Raw genomic sequence first — 14,686 nt, forward strand, 5'->3', positions numbered from 1 at the left:
ACGCGAGCTAATTTATTAAATCAATGAAACAGATGGTATCATGTCATTTGAACAAAGTTTTAATATTTGTACTTTATGAATAAACCTTTAAACATTTTTTCCTGAATCAACATACATTAAAAAGTTCTTTTGAAATGATGATCTTTTGGATAAGCGTGTTCCTCATATTGCTTTTTAGAAACGGTAAGTAATCTTTATCATCCTTTGTTTGTTTTCATTTCTTGGAATTCTATTATTGCTTCAATCATAATTGTATTTATCTTTATTAAACAAATGTGCCAAATAGGACTACGGATATGTATCTTTTATGAAAGCAATTTTCCCGTCCTCTTTTCTCTTTTTGTTCCTCGGTAATGAAATAATTGACATAGTCTTTTCTTCTTGTGTAACCTTCAAATAACAACACAAAGAATACAACAGGAACGAACTGCTTTCTTTCCAACACATCTTAATTTATTAAACTTGTTGACTAGTTTTGTGATGCCCGATCTCTAGTTTTTTTTCTGTTAAGTTTTGGGGAGTTTTGCGGTTTTTTGTTCGGTGTTTTATAATTTGTTTTATTCTTTTTGAATGTCTCAGGGTATTATATCCTTTCATGATAACCAAATAGCAAATCTTAATATTTTTTGAAGATTCAGGCTGTACTGATCTTTGTTAACATTGTTAACTGGGTAATATCTAATCTGGTTGTATATGTTGATGAATTTGTCGTGTAAAATAAAAGTAAATGAGATTCACTGTATTTCTAGATAGTTACCAAACGTTATTTTCTGTAATGTTATTTTCCTATTTTCTTATATTTAAAATATACACAGAGTTCAACTGCACCACATATTTGATAACATTAACATGTTACTAATCAGGATTCTCTTAAATTGTGGCTTTTGTTTATATCTAAGTGGGCATTTTCATACTTGGGCAGGTAGCAGATCCTTGACAGTTTCTGCAAAATTCATTTCCAACTTCGCTTTACACGGAAGGATATACAGCTTTAGCTTTCATTGCTGCCCTATCGTAGTATGTTACTCATTCTTCTATTGTAGTAAAGTTTATATCCTTTCCGTGTTTATGCATAATTCCACGGTTAATTTTAGAATATATTCAATTTTAACTCATTAGAAGCAAAACAACGAAAACCGAAAAAAAAAAAAAAAAAAAAAAAAAAAAATAAAGAATAAAAACAGCAGTATACAAAACAAAGTATGTAAATGATATATTAATTTGAAAAAACTCATTCTTTAATGTTATTGCCATTTATCATGACCGTCTATTTCCACCGTTAGAAAATGATTTCTTGTTTCGCACTCGAAGCAGTATGATATAAATAAGTAATACGTAAGCAGCATTAATTTGGTTTACCTATCCATGAATATTGAAAGAAATTACGAAATGGGTTTTTCTCAGGTCAATGATGACTTTCAAACGTCACAACAGTCTGATATTCTTCTTTACTAACTCACAATTGTTATTTGTTATTTTTTCAATAAGAAATAAAACATTCGCATGTTTCACACGATAATAATCTTTTTGATACATTTGCTTCCATTTGGAAGCGTGAACAATTCTGGAAAATATTTGACACCGGAATCGGAAGTATAACGTCAAACTGTTACGATGCAAAAGACATTAACAATATTTCATGGAATTTTCTGTTTTTTGAAAGAATATTTGTACCTTACGATAAATAACTCATGATAATTAGGCTTTTCCACCTTTACGTGGAAAGACCTATTGATTTTGTTTTGATTATTAGGTCTTTCCACTTTTCCGTGGAAAGACCTATTGATTTTATTCTGATTATTATTATTATTTTTTTTTTCTTCCGCCTAATTTTTTTCTTGCGTAGTATTGTTTTATCATAAGATGTCGCTTAGATATTTGGTATGTGATATCGAACAGTTTATACGCTTTTGAAACTGACAACCGCTTAACCGAATACTTTACGTTGTAAGAGTTATCTCCCCAAACACTGTTTTTCTTGTGGCCACTACTCCTTCGCAACCGTAAAAGATTACGACAAATTTATTTTACCAAATTGCTCGCTATATCTTTAGGATGTTGAGAGTTTGGTTTTCACCGAAGCGTTCCGGAGACTCCATATGAGAGTTATTTCCCCTTATGCATTTGATATAAGTGATATGCATTTCTAACTGGTAAACCATAAGTGATAGAGACCTAGGGTCTTTTGATTTGAGGTCCTTTGTCCAAAAAAAAAGAAAATTTGGTCAAGGTCAAACGTCATGGTCATATTCTGAATTTTGATTTTGGCTTATTTTCACTCCGTATAAGATATCGACAACATATTATTACTAAATTGTTAGTTGCGACATGTCGTAACACATACATTTTGGTTAAAGGGTGCGCTAACATTAAATTAGAGTTTTCTCCCCTCTTGTATTTAAAAATACGCGTATGGTGATATAACTCATTAACCATATATAACTAAGACCTAGGGTCTTTTGATTTGAGGTCATTGGTTTATGACCTTGAAATTGAGCTCAAGGTCATAGGTAAATTTGACGTTCTAGATTTTGACCTCTGCTTTTACCTCATATGTACACATGATAAAGCCATGGGACTTTTTGCATTAGGTTGCAAGCCATTTGACCTTGAAAAATCCAACCGGAAGTGACCTTGTGTAAACCGGAAGTAGCTATTTTTTGTACTTATTTAATATAAAAGTATATAGAACCATATATTTTTGGAATCAGTGTCAAGTAAACATTCAAATTATACCGAAAGTAACATGTTTCAAACCGGAAGTAACAAATTATCTCCCTTATTTAATAACAAATGTATAGAAACCATATATATTTGGAATCAGTGTACAATAAGCTATCATTTGACGCTGGAAATGACATTTTAAACCGAATTTTAATATTTTTATATCAAAATAGATCTTTATGGGTGGAAAGACCTTCAATTGTTCTCTGAACAATTGGTTTTTAATTATTATTATTTTTTTTTTCTTCCGCCTAATTTTTCTTCTTGCGTAGTATTGTTGTTTCATAAGATGTCGCTTAGATATTTGGAATATGATATCGTATAGTTTATATGCTTTAAAAATTGACAACTGCTAAACCGAACACTTTACGTTGTAAGAGTTATCTCCCCTAACACTGTTTTTCTTGTGACCACTACTCCTTCCCAACCATAAAAGATGACGACAAATTTATTTTACAAAATTGCTCGTTACATCTTCAGGATTAGGATATTTATTTAGACATAAGCTTTCCGGCGACTCCATATGAGAGTTATTTCCCCTTATGCATTTTATATATTAAGTAATATGCATTTCTAACTGGTAAACCATAAGTGATAGAGACATAGGGTCTTTTGATCTAAGGTCCTTGGTCCAAAAAAATTAAAATTAGGTCAAGGTCAAAGGTCAAGGTCATATTATAAATTTTGATTTTGGCTTATTTTTCACTTATTTTCAAAAACCGTATTACATCTCGACAAATTATTTTTACTAAATTGTTAGTTGCGACATGTCGTAACTTAAAAATTTTAGTTGAAAGGGTGCGTAGACAATAAATGGGAGTTTTCGCCCATCTTATATTTAGAATTATGCGTAAAGTGATATAACTCATTAACCATACATATTAAAGACCTAGGGTCTTTTGATTCGAGGTCCTTGGTTTGTGACCTTGAAATTGAGGTCAAGGTCATAGGTTAATAGGACGTTTTAGATTTTGACCTTTGCTTTAAATTCATTTTTTATACATAATAAAACCATAGGAACTGACATTTTAGACTGATTTTTAATATTTTAATATCAAAATAGATCTTTACTTGTGGAAAGACCTTCAATTGTTCTCTGAACAATTGGTTTTTAATTGTTTATGGATTCGTATTCTCTCTTTTTATTTAATTTCACCGGTAATAATTAAACTCGCCACAGACAAAACGGATAAGCGTTTACTTGTATTGTTTTTTTTCTCAAAACGACATGTAATCTTTATCACACTTTGTATTCATGTCTTGTTTTTTTTAATGCTTCAATCATGATTCTATTTATCGTTATGGAACACATCTGCCAAAAAAGACAACGGATATATATCATTAGGGAAAGCAATTTTCACGTCCTCTTTTATTTTTCTGTTATGACATCACCGACATTGTCCTGTCTCCGTAAAAAAATCGCTAAAACAACATAACGAGTGGAAAAGGGAGGTACTGCTTTCCCTCCCAAAGCATCTTAGTGCTTTAACTTTTTTGACTGGTTTCGTGATTCCCGATTTCTAGAGTTTTTGTTTATTTTTTAAGGAGTGTTGCTTGTTATTTGATTTGTCTTTGCTGATGGCGTTTGCCTTCTTTTCTCTATACTCATTTTTAATGCCCCATGGTATCATATATCATTATGATAACCATTTAGAAGGCCCGAAAATGTTTTGAAAATTTTGGTAGTAGATGTCCCTGCAAGCACTATTTACTCAGTAATATTTATTCTTGTTAAATAAATATGTTGGTCGTCGTGTATATCAAATAGTAAATAAAATGTGTGGTATTTCTAGATCGTTATCAAACGTTTTTTTTCTTTCTGTAATGTTTTTTTTTAAATATATTTTCTGATAATCAAACTATGCTTACAAGTTTAACTACAGAAGACGACTGATAAAAAAAAGTCTCTAGTTAGGATTCTCATAAATGAATGCTTTTGTTTATGTCTTAGTGTGCATGTAGCAGATCATTGAAGATCCCTGTAAAATTCATTTCAACTTATTTCGATACTTGGACATTTAATGCTTTAAGACCCTGTCACACTAGACCAAGACCATGAAGATCCCACTACGATCTATAAAAACATTTGATCGCGGTGAGATCGTGGTATGGTCGGCTTGAATATTCAATATTTCATAGTTTTCACGTTCATACCACGATCTTGCTGTGATCTTAATAAGATGCTGCTACAATTCCGCTACGATAGTAACAAGTTCTACGACTGACACCATATCTGTACGCTTCTACAAAGACCTTCCCGATCGCATTACGATCTCAATACGAGTCTACTACGATCGAACCACGACTCCACTTCGTTTCCTCTACGTTGTCACTGCGCTCTTTGTCCCTATAAATAGATTAACTTTCCCATAGTACACACCAGTTTCCTTGAGAAAACACGCCGCCAAAGGAATCACAAACACTTAGAGGTTGTGGTACTAAAAGTAGAGGTATCAACAGAATGAGGTCGTGCAGTCATCGTTGGTATGATGTAGTAGTATCGTAGTAAGGTCGTACTATGGACGACAGGCGCGTAGTAGCAGCATACTATTCCTCTTCCTCATCGTAGTATAATCGTATCAATATCGTAGTAGAAGCGTAAAAAAGACGTAGTGAAAAAGGAATAATCGCAGTGAAATTGTAGCAAGGTCGTAGCGAAATCTTTTCCATTGAGTTTCCGATTTTACCCCGTTTCCAATACTATGCTTCTACGCCCATCCCGATCTTATTACGTCCTTACTACGACCTTCCTACGCTTCTCTACAACTAGTTTTGGCCACGACTGCACTACGAATGTTTTGAGCATGTTCAAAGATGGTCGTGGACCTCTACGATCAGAAAGACCTTGACATGTCCTTACTACGACATTACCACGACCACCACGATATTACTACGACTTCCAAAATTTTTCATAATTTTTTAGGGTGTAGCAGGATCCTGGTCCTAGTGTTATTGGGATATTACATGACTATCATTGCTGCCACATCTAAGTATTCCACAAGCTCAGTGTTATATGAATAAGCGGTACGAAAACAGGTTAATTTGGTTGGCTTATTCTTCATTATGTAACGAAATTGCCACCTTTTCATTGGCTATTCGTGATGTCAATAATTACTTTCAAACGTCACAACGAACAGCGCTTTTCTGGATTTACCTACATCAGAAACGCTCAATTTAAACATTTTAAATCCACATAAAGCGCTTTATGAGTAAAAAGGACCTAAACAGAATAGCCAAATTCATCTTAAGTCATCCTTGCCTGAGGGTATGGAATCCTTAGTGTGTAAATAATTTCTTAACATGAAATCGTATATCGCTCGACATCAATCTTTTTATTTAATTTCAATATTAAAAATGAATTCGCCAATGGGTCGTTTATTATTAACTTGGAATAAAATTACTCACAATTTTCAATTTGATGTATCAAAGTAAGTCACCACTTTCCATGATATAATATAAATATAAAAATATCAATGACATTTTTAGTTTAAACATACTTCATTTTCTCTCGTCTTTTGATTATTAAGATAACAGGAGGTTTACATATCTTCTGCATTCTTTGCTGACACATCTACAGCTATTTACATATAAATCATTGATTAAATAAAGTAAGATGGTAAAATGTCTCTTGAAAGAAAACTTTTTCATAATCTTTTCATTCGCAGCTACAAATGTTGATCTATTGACATTTCCTAGATTTGTTTGTTTTTTCAAATAGTGATCATTTGGACAAGCGTTGGCTTGACTATGTTTTACCGAAGAAGAAATAAGACTATGAAAAATGTCAAAATTTTTGAGTGTCAACAAAGTTTTGGCGACCTTACAAGACCCTCATGGGTACTCAATGTCGTTAAACACTCCCAAGTAGTAGTAGTCGGCAAAATGACTTTTGTTTCAGTTTTTACCAATTACTATTATGATTTATTGAATATATATCTATATTGGAGTCATTTTCTTTTTCCAGTTTTCGGATTGTGTTCGCATCCATGCTACAGACAGAATACAGTTTATGGAAGAGTAAATGAAGATGGTAGTCCAATAATTCCTGGCCTTGTAAGAGAAAATAATAGAACCACCAGTGTTTTTACGTTGCATGGAAGACTTCTCTTTTACCAGGAATGTTATGCTAGATCTGGACTTTTCACGGTTATAAGGTATACATACACTTCTCATTTTTTTTGTACATATTATTCCAAATATCTATTTTCGGTCGTTGGACAGGAGATGCCTACCCATCCGGATCACATGAGTTCACATGAGGTGACTAACCCTTCTTTCATGTCATATTCATCCGCATTCCAAAGGTGATTTTACCTTGCTTGCACATTTTACAGCCTTGTGAATGGTCAATATATTAACTATAAGACTGTATCATAATGCATTTGTGTACGAGGCTGATTTTGTTATGTACCGTTTACTAGACTTTAAGCTCAAGTAGAAACAAATTCAGACGAAAAATAAGTCCAAATGCAAATTACAAATGTTTGTTCTTTTTTAACCAGATGACAACTGAAAAATAACAGGCAAGTGAATTTTGATGTGCTTTTAAATGAAATTGACACTAATTTTTCATAAAGTATATAAGGTAAAAACCAATGCTGAACTGTTTTCTAACAATATGAATGGTACAATGAATTTAATTGCGTCAGATGCGCATATCAACAGTTAATGTCTCCTCGGCAATACTCGTGGTGAAAATATTGGAAATGCAAAACCTGATTAAGGCGTGCAAGAGTTGATTAACCAAAAGGATCGAAGGGTATACTTTGGTCGGGATGTTGTCTCTTTAACACATTCCCCATTTCCATTCTCAATTTTATACTTCAACCTTGATTTTCAATCATCTTTCTGAAGATGTCCCTTAATCAAAATTTTACCCCTTTGTTTATCTTTTTATGTCTATTTTTCCGTTTGAATATATAAACAAAAACAATCATAAAGACAGCATGTTGGTACATACGTTTAAAACACTGTTACATTAAATTAATTTACACAAAAAATGTCCGAATTTGTCATTACGAAAACATATATGAACGTAAAACAAATTAATTGAAAATATGACGTTATATGCTTTGACTTTTCTATATGCTACACACTGATGTATGGCGTTTTTATTTATAGACGGAATAACGGTACACACGATTTATACTCATGCGGTAAAACTGTTGTCACAAATGGATTTCCAGACGTGATAGCGTCATTTGTCACAGATTTGAGTAAGACCTATTTTTTCCTTTTTCCTAAACACCAAGAAATTAAATAGATAACTTAAAAAAACTTGAATTAATGTCTTAAGACAGCATTTCAACTGCAAGATTGAACATGCACACATACATGTATTTGTTAATCATTGAGACCTCATTTGTCCGATCTGGACCTCATATAGAATTGAGAATTGAGTATATTATTGATAAGTGAAATGCAGTTCAGAATTAATCTTTCCCTTTACAATGAAACTTTATGTCGATTACTGTGTTGTATATATCTTTATTGCATAGGAGTGATGTTATTCAACATATGTAACATGTTATGTGTTCGTGAGCGTGAACATGGTTATTTTAATGCAAGAATATGCCAATGTGCAACAATAAACCGAAAGCTTATAGAGAAGGATGTTAACCACAGGTCATCGTAGGGCCTTCATCGTGAAACAAAAGAATATGTAACTGATAGCAAACTCTTAAGAATAAAAACATTTGCATAAATATTTTTTCCCAGTGTTACTATTAGTTTCTATAACCTATTAACTCACAGAAACATACCTCCTTTTATAGTGTACTATTCGTAAAGTATCTAGTCGAAAAAAAAACTGAATTAAGTAATAGTTATCTTTGCAGAATAATAACACTTTTGAATTAAAGCCATGTAATGAATGCATGCTTAGATGCATCCATTTTAATTAATTGTTATTGGCTTTAAACTAGCCGTCAGTAACTTTGAGTACTCTCAGATATGCACTTGGTGTATTTTTGTTCTTGGGTTTTATGAATACCCTGTCACGTCCGATCTTTGTATGTGTTAAATGTTTTTTCTGCTTCGTATCGATCTCATGAGTTGAGCCCTTTTTAACTGATTTTTAAAGTTGTTCTTATGTTGTACTGTTACTTCACTGTCTCAGGTTAGACGGAGGGTTTGGCGCCAACAAACTAGTTTATCCCCGCCTGTCTCAAGTCAAGAGCCTGTAATTCAGTGGTTGTTGTTTGTTGATGTATATCATATTTGTTTTTCGTTCATCGTTTTGTACATAAATTTAGGCCGTTAGGTTACTCGTTTGAATTGTTTTACTTTTGTCATTTCGGGACCTTTGATATCTGACTTTGAGGTATGGGTTTTGCTAATTGTTTTTACGGCCTTACTATAGTTGTAAACTTCTATGTCATTTGGTATTTGGTGTAGAGTTGTCTGGGGTTGGCGGCTAAGGTTAAGGTTAGGGTAAGGGGTGGGGTTAAGGCTAGGCTAGGGTTAGGGTTATGTCTCCCCCTACCCTTTTTTTTAGAAATAAGTTTACTTCATTCATGCTGAAACCTATTTACAGATAATATATCCTGGTGGCATTTAGAACCTTTTCCAAATTATCCGTCGAAATTCACCGTATGAAAATTGCATCCATTATATTCGATGATGACCGTACAGTACTCATATAAGATCACGTTTTTCACAAGAATCGCATTGTCATTTGTTTAACGATATTTCTGCTCTAGATATGCGTGAATACAAGATATTGATTCCTGTTGATGCCTAGTAGTTCAAATACAGAAATCATAGACAATTAAGCGTTGGTCATTGATTGTTATATACATGCCTTATAAGTCATATAATCAGAATTCTGATTATTTCAGAGATTTTTCAGAAACCTCCTACGATATGTGATGTATGTGATGGTAATTTCATTCCGACTATGATTCTTCGAAAAGGTAAGCGACTCGTATCGACTTTCTATCTCACGATACGCTATTCTTTTTGTCCTATTCATTACTTTCAGTCTCACCATTTATCATTACATTTGCAAAATACACCATTTCATATTAAACCATGTATTTGGAAAGTTTATCTATTTAATGGATGTACTATCCAATCTCATACGAAACAAATACCTGTTGTGACCAACGATTTCGCGTCGATTAGGAATAGAGCACAATGAAAATATATGCCATTTATATTTTTTTGCAACTTTCTGTTGAGATAGACGAAAAGTTATTGATTTTGACTATGAATAATTAACAATTAACTATTGCAAGATCGTTATATCAATTCGCATTTCTTTTCAGATGTCCAAGTCGGTAAGTTCTTTGTATATTTGATTTTATATGAAAAAAAAAAAAAATAGACACAGAATAGTCAAATATTATTCCCTGTTTTAAAAGTTTTATTATGAGAACTATATGATTTTGTTTATCAATTTGTATGAATTGAACACCTTCTGTAAATATAATTTTGAATTACTAAAGAATAATTTGACTACTAAGACTGTGAATTTCTACTCTATTGTGTTCGACTATTTGACTTTACTTTTTCCAAGTTTTGAACGTACCATCTATTTTCACATCTGTCTGTGTTTCAGGATGCAAGATTGGTAAGCATTTGAATTATTTACACGAGTTAACAAAATACGATTAACAATTAACGGTTTCTTCAATAAAGCATAAATTGACGGCCTTGCAAAATGAAAAATGCATAGTCCTATATGTAATACAGGACACTTAAAGTACAGTGAAGAATATCATTAAGCATAAAACTGCAAAACATAATTTATTATTACCAAATAAATATGAAGCATCACTAATCAAACTACGACATGAAATAATTCCGGTAGATGTATGCTTCATAAGAATCCGCATCTTATGATTGTTTGGAAACGATCGAGAGGCATACAAAATTTATTTGTATTTCCAAATAAGATGCAACATTCGAGACAGAATGTGAACCCGTAACAACGGCACACAAATTCATAGGAAAAGAAATGGTTTTATTTTATATAACACGTAATTTCATGTTTTCACCATAAACTATAATTATTGTAAGGGGTTGAAAAGGCGTTGATCATTTGCACATTATCGGAAGCTCTTCTTATAAAATGTGCTTTGGTCAACCCTTTTACATCCCTTCCAAACAATAGAGAAGCATTTAGTTCTTAAATAACAACTTTTTTAATAACAATGTTCAGAAATTGTCAACTCATGGTACAATCAGATTTTTCTTCTTGTCAGGCCAATATTCACACTATTTGTCAATTGTATGACTCTTGTATATTCAAATGAAATAATAAAATGAATTTGATTCCCGTATGTTTGTTTCAGTTAATATTCCAAATGGTAAGTTTAAGGACTTTTACTTTCTCAAATGAGTCATTGTGAACGAAAACGTATAATGTGAAAAAACGAAATATTTTCTATATGAAACAATCATCAATATCGTTGAAGTTGCTACATACAAAAAGAAACCAATCAACCCATCAATCCATCAATCAATCCATTTATCCATTCACCCATCCACCCATCCATTCCCGGAAATCATAACTTTAGCAAAATCGAAAAGAAAAGGTTTTAAACTAACGGTGTATGTAATACAAATTAGAGAAGCACAGTTAAATAATCAACCATTATGAAAAACAAATTAAAAGCACACCGTCAGAGGTTTTAACAAAACGGCCCACGTTTGTTTATTGTTCAAGAATCAGAGGAGATAACTGATATAGTGTAAATATATCTATCTTAATGGGAACACAACACAACAAAACAATAAGTGCTGGCAATTCCTATAGAATATGAACCCTAGAGTTTTTATTTTACTTCATGACAAAATATTATACGAGTTAATAAATGAACAGACATTTCATTGTAATGATGATATTATAATAGAAAAAAAAGGATATGTATGAATGTTTAAGTAATTATTGATGGAAAATCTTTGATTGTATCCTTTGAGATTTATTCATAAATATGAGGCGGTGTTATTTAGGGTAGATGTTACCTTTTCTATTATTGTCGACCATATACTGTATTTTTTACCTATTTATGTCTTTTCGTTTTTTTTTTTCTTTGGATTTTTGATGTCTGTATTCTGTTGTATCATTGTCTTTCATTAAGTGTATGTATTATTCTTTTCATAACATTTGCTTAATTCATAATATTCATCTAACAGTATAATTTATATAATTGATCTAATAATTTTTCTTTTAAAGTTAACTTTTATAGTTAGTCACAACTTCGGTGTTAACATGTATATCAATTATATGGTCATTTTTAAGTTTTATAAATTTACTGTTTGAAAAAAATATGAATTATTCTAAATACTAAATATTTTCTTATCCCAGGCAGATAACCTAGCCGTATTAGGTACAACTTTTTGGAATTTTGAGTCATCAATGCTCTTCATCTTTAGGCCTGGTAACTGATAACTATTAGCTTGTCGTAATGTTCTATTGTATTGTTTATTTGTGTGTTTCTCTGTCCTGTATGTTCTTCCATTTATTTGTATTGTAGTCCTGTCATGTAATGTTGTCATGTTAGTGTTATATTTAACATTGCCATTAAAGCGGGAGATTTGGCTAGCCACAAAACCAGGTTCAACGCACCTTTTTTTTCTTAAAATGTCCTGTACCAAGTCGGGAAAATGGTTATTGTTATCTTATAGTTCGTTTCTGTGTGTGTTGCATTTTAGTGTTTCTGTTGTGTCTTTGTTCTCCTCTTATCTTTGATGTGTTTCCCTCAGTTTTTGTTTGTAACCCGGATTTGTTTTTTTCTCAATCGATTTATGAATTTCGAACAGCAGTATACTACTGTTGCCTTTATCTTAAAGATCAACTACAATTTTGTTTTCCGGCAGTGTTCTGTAGCAGTTGCTTTTGATTTTGTGAAAACTTTCAATATTTCAAGCAGACACGATTATTAAAAGAAATGGCAAACATCTCTAAAATGGTGATTATCAAATAGTTCCGTTGACTGTTTCGAATCTTCCCTCTTTATACACCACTCTTAAAACCTTTTCATGAATGGTTGTCCAAACATGCCAAAGTAAAGCTACATTCAATCGATACAGAATGATACATGCTATACTTAAGTAATCAACCATTGCAATTACAAATGTATTTTGTAGATCCAGGCTGCAATATTCCAGCTGTTTGCCGTGTAGAAAACGAACATCAAGTTCGATGTTCTGGTTGTCTTGCAATTCCAGAAGAAGTTTTGGATGATGGTCTTTGCTGTGATTCGTAAACTTAACACATCTATGGAACAAAACATAAAAAAAATAAAAATAACCCCAAACAAACATATGTTTTTTTTTATTATTCATTATAATAAGTTAACGTTTCTTTTAATGTTTAATTTGATTTCTCTTTGAGCTCTTAGTACAAAATGTAGTATAAACATATCTAATTCATCATGTTTTACAATGGGTAAAGTGTTATACAGCAAAACAAGATTTCAATACCAAATCAGTGAAGTCAACTTTGAAGGAGCAATTTCAGTGACAACAATTTTTTATCAGGAATACATATTTAAAGGATTAAAAACATTCAAAACAACTATTTCAGACACGAAGATATATAATTTAAATACACCATCAAAGTACACAAGGCTTTGTTTAACTGTAAACAGGTCATACAAACACTTCGTCCATTCATACATTTTGAGAAGAATTTTAAATCTGGTTTATGGTATATGGTCGTTATTTGAGCTCCTGCAATCAACTGACATTCCTTGGAGTCTTTGTTGAAGTTGAAACAATAACAGACATCCAATGATGAACAAAGTATGGAGCCAAATACATTATTAATGGCTGTCGTTGATTTTAGCAATACCATGTTTGCATCCAGATTAGGCTTCTCACAAAAATATCCGTCAAACTAACCTAAAAGTATTCACCAATGAGAGTTTAAACCGAACTTTGCGGACATGTGCTATTAATTAACACCTTTTACTGGACGCTATTCATACTTAGGATGTTGTGATATACTATTTAAAGACTTTCAATACAATTATTTGTTGACGAAACGCACGTCTGTCATATAAATGATGAATTCATACCCGGAGAGCGGCATCATGAAGTCCAAAAGGGACGTCTAAGACTGACATAATTCCACTTCTTGCTCTTACATTTTCGTGTGGATACACGTAACTGTAAATTGCACCACTATATACCGTATAGCGGGTTATTTTCGCGGGTGTAAAAGTATACGAAAAATTTTGGCGGTTTTTATTTTGGCGGATTCTTTAATCCCAATTAAATATTTTGGCGAGTACTGAAATAGTTGCAGTTAAACAGTTGTAAAAATTGACAAACAAGGGTCTATTGGTATGGTTAAATGATTGTTTTACCTGCATGACGTCTTATTTATTGATTATGTTTTAATACAGTTAACCAATAGAATACCGGTACATAGTTATTTGTCACAGATGTACAAACTTCTTGTAAATGTTACGGTTGATAAGTTACGAAATTGACCGAACCTTTGATGTACTAATTAGATTATAAAATATCAAGAGTGACTTGCAACTCTTTTATAATTTGACACTTATTAATAAGGATAAAATACCTGACAGCGTACTTTACACACTTATATTATTATTCATTTTATTATGTAACCAATAAACTAATTAACACCTGACAGTCAATGAACAATGCCCTTTGGCATTTATGTTGTTTAAATTAACATAAATCGTTATTGATCTGTCAAACGGGAAAAAATAAATAGGTTACAAAACGTTTTAGCTATTAGAAAGTATCGAACGTATGCATAAATTTTTAGCGGAATTTATTTTTGCGATTTCCCCTGACCCACCAAAATAAGCGAAAATAAACACCCCGCGAAAATTACCCGCTATACGGTACTACATGTGTATTACTCGATTCATTTTACTTGACTGGGCAGGGTTTTGTAGTTAGTAAAATTGAGAATGGAAATGGGGAATGTGTCAAAGAGACAACAACCCGACCATAGAACAGACAACAGCAGAAGGTC

At 32.2% G+C, this 14,686-nt stretch overlaps 1 long non-coding RNA gene across 1 annotated transcript; it reads left to right on the top strand.

Annotated features, from left to right (window-relative positions):
* Positions 1 to 6,700: 6,700 nt before the first annotated feature.
* On the top strand, positions 6,701 to 9,619 carry LOC127707000 (uncharacterized). The gene is made up of 3 exons (XR_007984690.1): positions 6,701 to 6,878; positions 7,846 to 7,940; positions 9,564 to 9,619. It is a non-coding gene; the product is annotated as an uncharacterized LOC127707000 (long non-coding RNA).
* Positions 9,620 to 14,686: the final 5,067 nt, after the last annotated feature.

This window comes from Mytilus californianus, unplaced genomic scaffold, assembly GCF_021869535.1.
Source record: "Mytilus californianus isolate M0D057914Y unplaced genomic scaffold, xbMytCali1.0.p SCAF_6, whole genome shotgun sequence".
NCBI lineage: Eukaryota > Metazoa > Mollusca > Bivalvia > Mytilida > Mytilidae > Mytilus > Mytilus californianus.